We start from the raw sequence: 14,858 nt of genomic DNA, 5'->3' as shown, positions 1-14,858 counted from the left end.
CCATGATGGCTGCCTTCAGGGAGCGGTGAAGACGCTCCACCATCGAGTTGGCTTGCGGATGATAAGCCGTCGTGTGACGCAGCTGTGCACCACAAAGCTCTGCCAAGACCTTAAACATACGTGAGGTAAATTGACGTCCTTGGTCAGTAGTTACGGTTTGAGGACAACCAAAACGCGATATCCAAGTGTCGTAGAATGCATGGGCTACCGTTTCAGCCGTGATATCAGACAGTGGCTTTGCCTCGGGCCACCGTGTGTACCTGTCAATGGCTGTGAAAAGGTAACGGAATCCTGATGAAGGTGGCAATGGGCCGACCAGATCAATGTGTACATGACTAAACCTTTCTTCTGGTAATTTGAAATTTCCGAGAGGAGAGGAGGTATGACGTTGTACTTTAGCACGTTGACACGATTCGCACGCACGTACCCAGGTACCGCAATCTTTGCGTACAGATGGCCACACGAATCTCTGAGTTACAAGTTTGATTGTGGATCTCGTACCTGGATGACTCATGCCATGGATGGTGTTGAATATCTTCTGTCGATGCTGCTTGACGATAAACGGACGTGGCCTTGCTTGAGACGTGTCACAATATAAATAAACATTGGTACCTGGTACGGGTACTTTCTCAAGCTTCAATGACGAAGATTGCTTGGCAAGAAGTTCTTGTAATTCTGGGTCTTCCTGCTGAGCTTGCGCGATGGCTTCGAAGTCTGGTGGCACGGCAATGGCTTCGATACGGGAAAGCGTGTCAGCGGTGATGTTGTCTTTCCCGGAGATATGCCTGATGTCGCTTGTGAACTGCGAAATGAAATCAAGGTAATTGAATTGTCTCGGGGAACATTTCCTGTCTTTTTGCTGAAAGGCGAAGGTGATGGGTTTATGATCTGTATAAATGACAAAATGTCTGCCTTCGACCATGTAGCGGAAATGTTTGACACTTTCGTAAATAGCGAGCAACTCCCGATCGTACGCGCTGTATTGCGTCTGTTGCCGTGTCATCTTCTTTGAGAAGAAAGCAAGTGGTTGCCACTGTCCTTGTACAAATTGTTGTAAAACGCCGGCCAAGGCCGTGCTTGAAGCATCAGTAACAAGAGCAAGTTCTGCTTCCATAATGGGATGAGCCAGTAATGTAGAGTTTGCAAGACTAGACTTACAGTTCTGAAATGCCTCTAACTGTTGATCTGTCCAAGTTAGTGGAGACGAACTTTTCAGTTTAGGTCCAGTTAGCATGTCGTGAAGAGGGGCTTGGTGTTCGGCAGCGTGAGGAACGAATCTTCTATAAAAGTTCAGCATGCCGAGAAACCTGCGTAAGCCACCGACGGTCTTTGGAGGAGGATATTCCTGCATAATCTTTACCTTCTCGTCGATGGGACGCGTGCCTTCTTCAGAGACAGTAAATCCGAGAAATGTGACTTCTTTCTGACCAAAAGAACATTTGGATTCATTGATGAGCATACCGTACTCATGGAACCTATCGAAAACTTGCCGTAAATGATCTAAGTGCTGCTCGGCATCTTTAGAATAGATGAGCACGTCATCGATGTAGGAGTACACGAAGTCCAGATCTCTGAGCACCTCATCCAGGAACCGTTGAAAGGTTTGGGCAGCATTTCGGAGTCCAAATGGCATGAATGGGAAGGAGAACATTCCAAATGGGGTTGTAATTGAAGTTTTGCAAATGTCATCTTTGTATACGGGAATTTGGTTGTAAGCTTTAACTAAATCTATTTTTGAAAATATCTTACTACCAGCGAGTCGATGTGCGTAGTCCTCTATGTGGCGGACAGGGTATCTGTCGGGAATAGTGCGTGCGTTCAGCGCGCGGTAATCCCCGCACGGCCGCCAACCGTTGCCTTTCTTTGGCACCATGTGTAGCGCCGACGCCCATGGTGATTCAGCGCGTTCCGCTACACCATCGCGAAGCATCTCTTCAAACTGCTCCTTAGCAATCTTCAGGCGGTCTGGAGCTAAGCGGCGTGGTCTACAGAAGGTAGGAGGACCTGGAGTAGTTCGGATGTAGTGAACAGTGGAATGCTTTACCTTTCGTGGCAGTCCAGATGGTTTCGTTAAGCTGGGATACTCTGCTAGCAAGCGGTGGTACTCACTGTCACCCGAAATTGCCTTAACGCTGGGTTGGTTGCAGTGCTTAAGCTGTCCCGTAGTCGACAAAGTTGTTAAGCTGTCAATAAGTAGTCTTCTATTTCTGCAATCGATAATAATACCATAATGTGCAAGAAAATCTGCGCCGATTATAGGTTTGTTTACATTTGCTACGACAAAGTTCCAAATAAAATCTCTGCGTAATCCTATGTCTAATTTTTGCTTGATTATGCCGTACGTTTGTATAAGCGAACCATTAGCGGCAGTAAGTGAGTAGTTGTCAGGCGACTTGCATTTAGGCATAAAATTGCGTGGCAGGACGCAGAGGTCAGATCCGGTATCAATGAGGTATTGAATTTTAGTTACTCTATCCGTGATGAATAGGCGGCTGGTTGTAGTATGACAGTCGGCAGCCGCCACGGTAGACTGTCTTGCTAGTTTTCCGAATTAAAGTTGCACGGCGGAACGCAATTCCGTGCGTTGGTATTAAAGTTACTATGATACCAGCACATACCTGATTTGACAGCTCGATACCGACCGTGTGACTTCGATCTGCTGCGACTGCGCGACCTGTTCCTGTTAAAACGCGAACGTCGCTGACCGCTGCCGTTACCGGTGCTTAGCTGAGCAATCTGTTGCGTCATTTCGCTCTGGATGCGCGCCGTTATGGATTGCTCCATCTTCTTGAACATGTCTTCGAACGAAGTCATGCTTGCAACCTGCTTAAAAGAAGAACAAGGTGTCACGTCGATGATTTGGTCTGCAAGGATCGCGATGTCGTCTAAAGAAGCCGTCTTCTGAGACGCGATGATCGCTTGCACTTGAGTAGGTAGACGAGTCGACCACAAACTTCGGAGAAAATCGTCAGTGACACTATCGCCAGCTAATCCTCGAAGATGACGAAGGAATTGGCTTGGTTTCCTGTCTCCAAGTTCTTCAAATTGCAGCAACTGACGTCTTTTGTTTTCTTGCGACGTTGACAGTCGGTCGATCAATTGTTTTTTTCAACTTTTCGTATTTATCTGTTTCTGGGGGCTTCGTTATGATATCCCGTACTTCTCGAGCCGTTTTGGGATCTAGCTCTCTGATCACTTGAAAATATTTCGTAGAATCTGCTTTCACGCCCCAAACGGCGAACTGCGCCTCGACCTGGGCGAACCAAACTTCCGCATCTTCTGCCCAAAAAGGTGGTAATCTCATGGTGAGACGATCAACCGCAGCACTTGATCGTTCGGGCTCTATATTGCCGGTAACAGAATCTTCGACGTCGGTAATTTTTTTTAAATTTGAAAATTTTGAAAGTCGCGGGTCACCAATATGGTGCCCTTGCCTAGGGCACTATTTATATACCAAATAATACGCGGAGATAGAGATGATGAATATTTACATATAATGAGAGAATATTTACAGCGAATATATTACAATAGGATTAAATAAGATTTAGGCTTCCGTATCCCAGAAGGAAAATTTAGTTGTGTCGAAGTGACATGACTGACACGTTGACGTAGACTTGTAGACGGGTTGTGGGCAGCCAGTATTGTGGTGCGCCACAACTTCAATGGAGACTGCAATGACTCTTATTAAATTTATCAAGGATATTTCGTTATTGCAGACCCGCCTGATCGATGTGTTGTTGGTGAACACTTGTACAGTCAACAAAACTATTAGCTTAGCACTCCCACACACATGTACCCGTCGCGTTTCAATAGTTCCATCTTGTCAAACTTCGCAAGCGTATCCAAATCCAAACTTCCTAGATATCGATGAATAGTTTTCTCTCCCACTTGTCTAAATTGCCTCCGCTCGAGGAAGCGGACGTTACGTCACGAAGTTCAATCCTCGTTTACGACTTCCGGCGCAGCTAGTCACGGAAGAGTGGCCTCGATACTCGGGGCAGGGTCACCAAATTGAAGCTCACGTGTAGGTACCTACTGCGATTCTGAATTCAGCGGAAACCTACTGATACCGGATCGCCTCCTGTACTCTGATATAAACGATTTTTATTGGGATTAATCAAGATGAAGGACGATTACATACTTCTAGGGCCTACTAGGCCATGCGGAAATGTAAAGAATAACCGAAGAGGTGTAAATAAAGGTTTTAGTTTAACTCGAAAGGATGGTACCTATGACCTATGACATTTAGACCTTAGGTTTTTATGGTAGACACATGTATGTATTATTAAGTATTTTCTAGTTAAGGCAAATCTTATTTGTCTCAAACAACGAGTAAGTGGTTGCGTATGTACTGAATTGTATAAATACCTTTTTAATTATGTTACCTTTCTGGAATCTTAATTACCTAATTAAACAGTTTGGCCTCATTAATTTCAAGACACTCAAGTATGTATCGTCTACGTCTGCTTGCTTTAGTTTTCTATCTTCAATATTAATTACTTAATTCAACTTCAATTTAAACTAATTTGTGAACGAAATACCAATAATTACAAGTTACGTCAAGGGACTTATTTTGTAGCTACAGCTACTAATTGTTTATTATACATTTGGAATTGATAATAATGAAAGTCCTTAAATAAAAATCCAAAACAAATTGTCATTCCGCGCTGCGACCATGACCATGGTCTTGAATGTAGATCTAAGTTTCCGGACTCAAGAATAATTTTCCTTAAACACAAGTTTATTACACAGTAATAATACTAATAATTGCTATAACATTGTAGATGAGATAACCTACTTTCTTAATCAGTTTGTCGCACATTAAATAGGTATGTACATTGTACATGTACCTAATAAGGTTTACTCCCGGTACTGAGTTTGTATGGCTAGAACCGGGAATTCCCGGTTCTCGCCATACAATTTCAGTAGCGGGAGCAAACTCTAGTACCTAATGCATGTTCATCTCGTCTCTACAATCAAACTTGTTTTGAACCGTCGCCAAAACCCATTTGTCTCTTTTCATAAGCATGCAAATCCTTAATTACAAACTCATTAAGTAATTAGTCTTTATTAATTAAGGACGTACGGTGCTCGTTATCGCTAAAATGTCCGTTAGCCGGAGAGTGGCCACCGGCTGCGGCAGCACTGGTCACTTTCACCGCCCGCCATCTTGTGAGCGGCGGCCATGTCGTGCGTCTGCCGGCCACCGATCACTGAGTAATTGGCACGTCTATTGTTATGCCTTGCCTCGTGATATGACGTCATGTACTGGTAAATACAGGTATATTTGTTATATTCGTTCAAGATGTTTGTCGTCAAATAGAGCAATGTCGCGTTAAACCTTGCCCTTGATCGCAGTTAGATATGTTGTTACATCATCAATCAACGCAATCGTTTGTTTATTGAAGACGGGATAAATAGTGAATAATCGATCTGGCCTTTAGCCTATAGTCCACATACATGAGAATAATGTGTCCAATAAAGTGGTTTTATTTATGTTCCCTCGGGAAGAATTATAAATCCCTTTCAGAGAGTTATAAATCGTCACTAAACAGCTTCCAATAGAAGCAGTGAAGAGGAACAAAGGCAGATACCTACTCCTACTCGCCATTTAACATTACAAATTTTGGCTAGACGAATTTGTTATATCACTTCACTACATAGTATAAAACAAAGTCGCTTCCCTGTCTGTCTGTATGCTTAGATCTTTAAAACTACGAAATTGATGAGGTTTTTTTTAATAGATAGAGTGATTCATGGGGAAGATTTATGTATAATTTGTTAACCCGTGCGAAGCCGGGGCGGGTCGCTAGTGTAATATAAAACAAGTATGTAGATAGATATTACGTGAATGCATTTCGTTGGTGTATTTTCAACATGAATACGTGCGGTTTGCTTTATTTAAGGTTGTCTTCGTGTAGGTACCTTCGTATTCCTATATGTACATAATATACGAGTACCTATAGCTTCCGGTTTAGTTTAGGCCGTGTGTGTGTGTTGTGAGGAGATAGATAGAAAGCTAATAATTTTATATCGGTATAAATACTTATTTAAGTAATAAACGACACGATCATGATTAAATGAACGCCGTGCTTTCCGGCTTTCACAAGTTTGTGGCGAGCAATCTTCGCTACTACTTCCTTGACTTTGCTTTTAACTTTCCATCACTTTGCCTACATTATAAAAACTTTATAATTGTTTTGGAATCCTTTGTATTATTAGTTATTACGTTCCGAAACTGGTCCTCACTGGTACTGGGAGTGGTTTAACAAGGGATGATAGTTACAGTGTTTGTTATTTTATCTTCGTAAATTAAATCTGCCACAATATTCTTAGCTTAGATTTCTCGCCATCCCTAATGCCACACCTGGGGCCCATTTCTCGAACGGCATTAGTCTAATATTATTAGTGTGTTGCCATGGTAACCCAAACGACTTGACAGTTCGTGGACTAATAATATTATTCTAATATAGTACCTACTGTTCGAGAAATGGGCTCCAGCATAGCTGATTGGCTAGCACACCTTAACGCGACTTGCGCGACTTCCTTCCTTCCTCTTCTAATAAAATCCAACCGACGTTCACACTTGCCACATTCAACCTTGATAAAAGTTCGTTCTCATATTTATGTTCTTTTATTTCAGAAAACTGTTTGACATTTTACGACGTCCTTCAAGACATAAATACTGTAAGTATCTAAAGTATGAATCTGTGTTTTGGTTTTTACTCGTGTCAGTCAACTCGAACAATAGCCGGTCTTTTGGCCTGCTTACGAATAAGCAGCTCTGTGTCGCATTTCCGCATCGTATATCAAAAAACAACAACAAATTATGATTTTTGATTTTACTTTGTTAATATGCAAGTCTCCAATCATCATTCTTTTGCAAATTATAGGTACTGATTTAGTAGGGAGAAATGTTTGAACTTCATTAACGATGTATCAAACATAGCTTAGATCTAGGGTTGCCAGATGGTCGGGATTCGGCGGGATTCTCCCGACTTTTAGCATGTGTTCCCGATTCCCGACAAAGTGAAAATTGTGCCGAAAAACAGCATCAAGTTATAAAACAATAATTTCAAGTTCCGAACTGTCGTCGAGCGAGCGAGCGACCTGCGTCGAGCCCGTCAGCGCGCGCGCGGGGCGCGCGTGGCGAGATTGGGCAGAGCAGCTGACGTAGTGCCAATAATGTAAAATATCGTTGTTTTTAATACAATTAATTTAATTTGACTGGTTTTTTTCCCGACTTAAGGCCCAAAATCCCAAAATTTTGATATTTTTTCCCGATAATAGCGCCTTTCGATCTGGCAACCCTACTTAGATCTGGCTTAGATAAACACAGAGATAGAGAGAGAGATCTTTATTTGCATACGGTGGCAGGTGTATTTTAGATACATAGACCCTGGAAAGGATGCAAAATTGGATGTTATCACAAAGTTAACGCGTGCATTCAACTTTATAAAATTCAATGTAGGTAGGTACTGATCTACCTATTTAGATGTTAAGAACTTAAATATACGCCTTATGCTTTTTTTAGTATCTGTCTATTTGTTATTTTCGATTCACTGTGACCCGAGGAGGTCGCCGTCCAGAAATAGGCTGACATTTAGAGGCCAAAGCGTTATCAGACACCTAAATAGAATTGGTTATTGCAGCCTTGAATTTTGAAACATTTAATTACATACATACTTGCAAATTATTTGGTATTAACATTTTAAAGCCTTCCGGTAGCAGTCCAAGCTCATATTTTTTTTCTTTTCTTTGTATCCCGAGGTTCTGCCGCGAACATCGAAAATATAAAGGAGAATGGGCAGATTTGTATGGACACTGGCCTATGAACCAATAAGAATAAGCGACATACCATTGGAAAGGTTTTTTTATATACTCATTTTTTGTATGACGAGACTTGTCAAATCTCTGTTTAACCCTTAAATGTATAGTGTAGGATGCAGCGTACACAAAAAACATCTAATTTTATACATAATTAGAAAAACCTATATATGTCTATTTATATATTATTTAAATAGTAAAACTAATCCGTTTTCCGATTTTTTAGATAAACTTACGCAATATTTTAATTTAGAAAAAAAATTAATTCGTTTTTAGGCGATATGTCAGAAAATTTGAAAAAATCCAGAATTTGATGATTTTTAGTATGTGATTTTGAATGTTTTTTTTGGGGTTTTATTATTTTATATTTAAAAACTCTATCATAGGTGTATCACAATAGTGTACCTTTCTGATTATAGTAGGATTTATCATATATCTCTTACTGAAAATTATATATTTACATAAATATGATTTAGCCTATGCAACTTCTAACACTGACTTCGCAGTGAAAAATCGATGTTATAATGTTTTTACCATTTTTCCCATAATCAGTAAACAATTGCGTAACACATATATTAATTTCGGACAAAAAGAAAAAAATCATGCATTTAAGGTTAAAAAAAAAATATGACACAAAAAAACATAAGAAAACGAATAAAAAACTAAAATATCGTGACACCAAATCATCAACAATAACAAAACCTTAATGATCTGCGACACAGGAATTATCGAAAGAAACTATACAGTCACGTTTAAACTCACACTACTTTTTGCGGTTAAAACTTATTTCACACAAAGATTTGGGACTATCTGCCATAGTAAAAGTATTAGAACTTAGAATAAGCTATCCAGTGACATATTGCTTGTCCTTATTGGTCATTAGGCCAATTTGCCCACCCTCCTTTCGTCTGTGCATTCGAGCGGTAAAGAGCCAATAGACGAACGACCCAATTAAGTGGTTCCACAGTTCGCGGTAGGCCCTCTCATTTTCCAAGGTGAAAAGTAAGTAAGAAAAAACTAAAACACTTGGGAAATACCGCAGCCTTAACCAGGCCACACCAGCACGGCTAGCACATGATGGGCGCGACAGTCGACAGGCGAGAAAATGCCGCGACATAGAGCTCTCTCGCGAATCGGTAGCATAAGAGCCGCGCGACAACCCGCTGTCTCGCGGACAAATGTCAAAGCGACATAATTTTGTCTTTGACAGTTCCACGCGGGATACTCTCGAAAATCGTAGCACGAGTGTACTATGGGAGACAAAATGTCCCGCGTTTGAACGTCAAAATGAGAGAAATTGTCTTCGAGGCTAGAGGGTCGCGACAAGCGCATTTGGTCGAAGTTTTGTTGACTTTTGTTCTAAAAGAAAGATAATTTTCCATATTTTATATTTATTTCATACTACAACACTTTTTTGTTTAAGTATAATTTGAATCTTGAGTTTCATGATCATGCCATTAATATCAAAATGATTATATTTTTTCACAATGACTTGTTTGTTCTCTTAAGTTAAACGAAAATCCGATAGAAAAAAATCTAAGCCTAAGATTGTACGATCACGACCTCATCAACAAAGCAAACCGTTGGTGGCGAATTGACCGGGGGATAATTAATAGAAACATAAATAATTGATACAAAAATATTACATTGCTAATCCGCGAAACAATTACGTGCTATCAATCAGTGCTAACTCGTTATATTTACTTACACGCGTATTTTTACATGCAATTATTGTTGACAACCTATATTATGTCGCTCCTTAGGTGTTTCCATTCATTGTGGGATATAAACAACACAATCCCGACCTGAATATTGCATCAACCTTACTTATAATAAGTAAATGAAAAAGTGAATCTGTACCTATGTACAGTCAGCAGCAATAGTTGCTAAGCGGGCGAGGTGTTCAAAATGATCTTGACGCGACTTTATTGTTAAGAGAATAAGAGCGCGTCAAGGTAATTTTGAACACCTCGCCCGCTTAGCAACTATTGCTGCTGACTATATGTTACCTCTTGACGCTTAATCCGCCGAACCGATTTAGACGAAATTTTGTGAAACATCATTCCACAAAGAATGCAAATAATGAATCTGGCAGCTCAACTCAACCTCCACCTCACAGAAGACCACAGCCGTAATACTTACTTTGTAGTGTACGAGTTGGTACTAGCCTAATCCTTAAGTTACGATTCCCACCGACCGGCTGGAGTTGGGCCGCGCCGGAGTGCTTTTTCAGTGTACCTATTTACATAATGTGTGGCAGAAGCGATAGAATCCGTCCGGAGCCATCCGATCCGCAAGCAGCCGACCGGCTTTGGGCATACAAATGTGAAATGCGCTCCGACTCCGACGAATCGTACTTAAATCTGAGTACCTATCTCAAAAAGGTCAAAGTAAATAAAATCATTTAAAGTTTTTGGTAGTATTTATTTAAAAGTCACATTATTTGAGAAGTGTTATCAACACTCGACTGTCCTTGCACGGAGTAGGTTCCCAACTTGAGCCCTTCTATGTCCTCCGTGATGGCAGGAGGGCTGCGGTTAGCAGCAGCATGCTTAGGTGTAGAGAATACCTCCGTGTTTGATGACAGGCTTGTGCATGATTGTCATTCAATCTATCTTCGAAGCCAGCAATGCAGTGGCTAGCCAGCCATAACGGAGATATGTCGGGGATTAGCATAAGATATTTAGTCTGTAAATAAGATTTAAAAGGAATGTATTTTTTTTGCAAAAGACAACGGAAAAGAGCTTTATGAAGATTGAATTGTGTACTACTTACAACTTGACTTCTTCGTAAAGATGGTATTTTGTTAGCCAAAACTTTTAACAAAACGCCAATTATTCGTAAGGAGTTGTATTTTAATGAATAGGTAGGTAATCTTTAGATAATTATAATAATATATTCCAACTTGTAACGACAAAGCGAATCAATTTTTGATTGACATTATTGACACTGACATTTTCGACTTAAAAATAATATTTGCTATTTCTTACTCTTCATACTGCGAGAAAGAGACAAAGTTATCGTGACTAGGGACGCTCCGTTTCTAAGGCTGACTATTAATTACTTATCCGATTATTATTTTACCGATTCAGTGTTGCCACGAATGAAAAGTTTGTTCCATGTATAAATGGCCACATTGGCTAAGTCGCGCGCGGGATGGCTCTCTCTCGTGGAACTCTTTTCTCGATGTGCGAACTCATGCTGCCAAAATCGAGGAATTGACAGATAGAGATAGAAATTTGTGACGGGCGACTGCCGTCTCTCGCGGCGCGAGCTATCCCGCGGATAATCATGTGCTAGCCGTGCAGCTGCGTGTGCTGCGCTAACATATGTTGGAGCCGCAAGCAAGCGGTGTGTCGTCTTTCATAAGGAAATGTATATTACAACGCGCACGTGCACGTCTCCGCACACGCACCCGGTGTGCACAGGCCTTTAGAACCATTGACCGGGCTCGCGATATGCCATGTGTAACGCGATACAAACGCGTCGTGACGAGGACAACGTCCGGCCTTCGGGCAACTTAAATATTAATGACGCGTACCGCAGGAGGCTTCAGTCATTCAGTGTACAATTAGCGAGGACGGACCAAATGCGAGAAAATGCTGATTTTAAAAGATACCTACTTGTGTTAAATCTTAGGAACAGCATCTAGTAGCGATCATTAAAAATCGTAGTAGCAGATGCATTTGAGCTTGATGTCATGGCTATAACCGGGAAGTCCGGGAACCACTTCGTTCATTCGTCTATTTGCATCTCTACTCGTATTTCTCTAGAGCGATAGAGGCAGAAATTGAAATTGATATTTTTGATGTTTGCGGTAGGCCCTCAGTACATTAGGTATTAATTATAACATTTATAACTTAAAATGTTTCGCTCACATCACAGTTATAGCCATAGATCGGACAGATTGGCGTCATTGCTCGCAATAATGTGGACATGACTCCAAATTAGATTAAATAATTAAGCAGTTAATTATTTTAATTATTTTTTTACCTGAGATTTAATTTTGTTCCCTAGTCAATAAATTTTTTTTTTAAATTTACATTATAAGAAATCTTTGTGTTATTTATTGATTAGGAATCAAAGTTAAACCTTAGGTAAGAAATTAATTAAATGATTAATTATTTAATCAATTTTGGAGTCATGTCCACATTATTGCGAGAAGTGACGCAAATTTGTCCGATCTCTGGATTACCAGATTAAGCTATAAAGCTTAATTAGTTTGAAGTTGTGTTCAAAACAGTTTCTTAGCTCACAATTATTTCCGTATTTCACGTCGCAATTCGAACTTGACCTCTTTTACTCTGTTAGTAGTTAGTATTTTACTAGCAACATCTATTATAGATCTATCAAAAACACCCAACATTATCGCAGTTAAAAATATGTTGACCTACGAAGTTTGTAACTAATTCTGACAGATTTTTTTATGTGAGTTAAAATTGCTTATGAGTTTTGACAGTGACATAAATAAACAATATAATCGTCCAAACCATAGATGTATTATTTTTAAAGATGGAGCGTAAGCCACCTGTCACCGTAGCCTCACACACACAGACACATTTTATGTACGATTTACAATGAGGAACCAGAGGCATGTGGCCACGACGATAAAGTCATATCGATAAACTATACGGCCTTTTTACAATTTAAATTTTACTTGAAAGGATCTAAACTATCTAAAATGAACAGATAACTATTATAACATTAATTTAGAAGTTCTTTACTTATAAGTTGCTCTTAATTATGACCCCGTTATAATTATTTGAATTATTGTCTAAAGGAGGCATGGAACGCCACATATATGTATAAATGTTACATTAAAACCAAATAAAATATGTTTTTCGCAATAATAGAGTTTATTATTATATTATAAAATTTATAAAGTATTCATTATCCATTAGCATTTCCGGTTGTTTATTTTTAGTGAAGATATCGAAGCTTCAATTAATCGCTATTACGTTCCGCTGTGTAGAGAGTATCGATATATAACATGATTAAAATCGACAAATCTACATCCCTAGAAACGTGCAATAAACTCACACATACACATTTTAACGCACACATACACAGCTTGCCCACCACCAAAATGGCTACGGCTTGACAGATAAATTTTGTACTGAGAACCGAGAACGTTGGGGCCTTGGTCCAAACTGTCGATGACGACTGCTCACCGCCCACATATACAGTAAGGCAGTGACACGTCGTCACCTTGTGGTTATTTCTGTACCTATTATTCCTACCTGCTTCTATACGTTTTACATTGCGATTCAATATGTTACTCTAATAGGTAGTAAATTTTCAGTCAGCTCGTGACTTTAATTAACAAACGATGTCTTAGAAAAAATTAGTAGGTACACTAGTACACCTAGCACACATATACAGTGTGTAAGTCTAATACGGGCAATAAATTAAACCAGATATAGAATTTACCCGTCTTATCATTAATTAAAATGTTTTTTTAAGTTACACTTAATTATGACCCCGTGATTAATTTTTTCCACATGTACCGAGCAGCAATGTACTGCAAACATTAAGAAACAGAAGATGACATGACATTACTAGATACGAGCTTTTTATAGTAACTGCCAACAAGCGTTGACAGTTACTTTAAAAAGCTCGTATCCCGTAACTTGTGTGGTGTATTACATTGCGGGCCGAATTATTTTGTATGGTTAAAATTTTCAATGCATTTCTAAGTAAAATCTATCTCAATATACTTTTTAGGTCCTATGCTAACCACCGTTTAAATATTCGCCCGTATTGGATTTACACACTGTATAATATATACACAGTACTTTCATAATTTAAGAGCTGTTTGAAATTTTTTACATTATATACTTGGTCAACCAGATCTTGACAGTAGGCGCGAAGGAATATCGTCCCATAGAAAATTTGAATTTCGCGCCTTTTTTTACTGACAAGATTTGGTTGACCATTTAGGTACTTACTTCAAGTTGGATTTTTGACTAGTGACATTAGTCACTAGTCAAAAATAAAATGGCCGGCTCATGTTTATCAATCATTTTGTAATTAATATACATCTCGGCTCAAAAAATAACTTGAAAACGTAACACAAAAATTGGAAGCTGAACTGAAGTCGTGAAATTCAAGATTTAAATGGTTCTGCATCCGGTTGCTAGTGTTGCTAATACCATATACCTACCATAGGCATTATTTTTTGTTATCTTTAGATTTTTTCCTAAGAGATATCGTAATCGTATCGTAATGTTTATTATAATATAGAACTATGAGGGGAAGAACGTAACCATTTAGATACATATTATTATTAGTCATAAATTGTTAACGAGACTTCCTCATCCATACTTAGAAATGTATAAATATTGTTATTCATAAATTCGTAAATATTATGGGGAATATGATTCAATCGTAATGTTCGAAATGGACTTGTTTACACAGCTTGGAAAACCAGACCATTCAACCTATGACATACTCGAAACTTGAAGCTTATTCATGTAATGTGTGGTTTAATCATGCAGATTTTAGCTGTAGGTATGTACAAGATTAAGCGTTAATTCATAATTCCCGATGACATAACCGAACGTTAAATTATAAGCGGAGTCCAGACGGGATGATCAAACCGACTGATTAAATCAGAAAAAGAATTGGCGTCCATCTCCAATTTAATCACCAATTTTAGTTTTATGGTGATATTTGAGCGTTATAAATTTAAAAAAGTGCCCCCAAACGCGAATACTGGAGTCACAAATTGGTATTCTTGCATCCGCACCTCCAATTTATCGGTATTGGTCATAATCGGCGATCGAAATCAGCGAGCCAAAAAATATAAACTGGTTCGTAAACCATGCTTTTGTAGAAAAAAATGTTTTTACAGGTTCTTATTTAACCTAAAAAATATATGAGTAAAATACCATCTAACTTTCCCTGTCCCATATCTATTGCAATACCTAGTTTGATTACCTAGCGGAGTATAGGAAGATAAATCTAACCCGTATCTGAGCTAAAATGGAAATTTCTTGTAAAATCGCCTCCCTTGCTGGTAACAGGGCGCG

This window comes from Cydia amplana, chromosome 7 (genome assembly GCF_948474715.1).
Source record: "Cydia amplana chromosome 7, ilCydAmpl1.1, whole genome shotgun sequence".
NCBI classification, from domain to species: Eukaryota; Metazoa; Arthropoda; class Insecta; order Lepidoptera; family Tortricidae; genus Cydia; species Cydia amplana.
The sequence above is the reverse complement of the archived record's forward strand: the minus strand, read 5'-3'. Positions refer to the sequence as shown.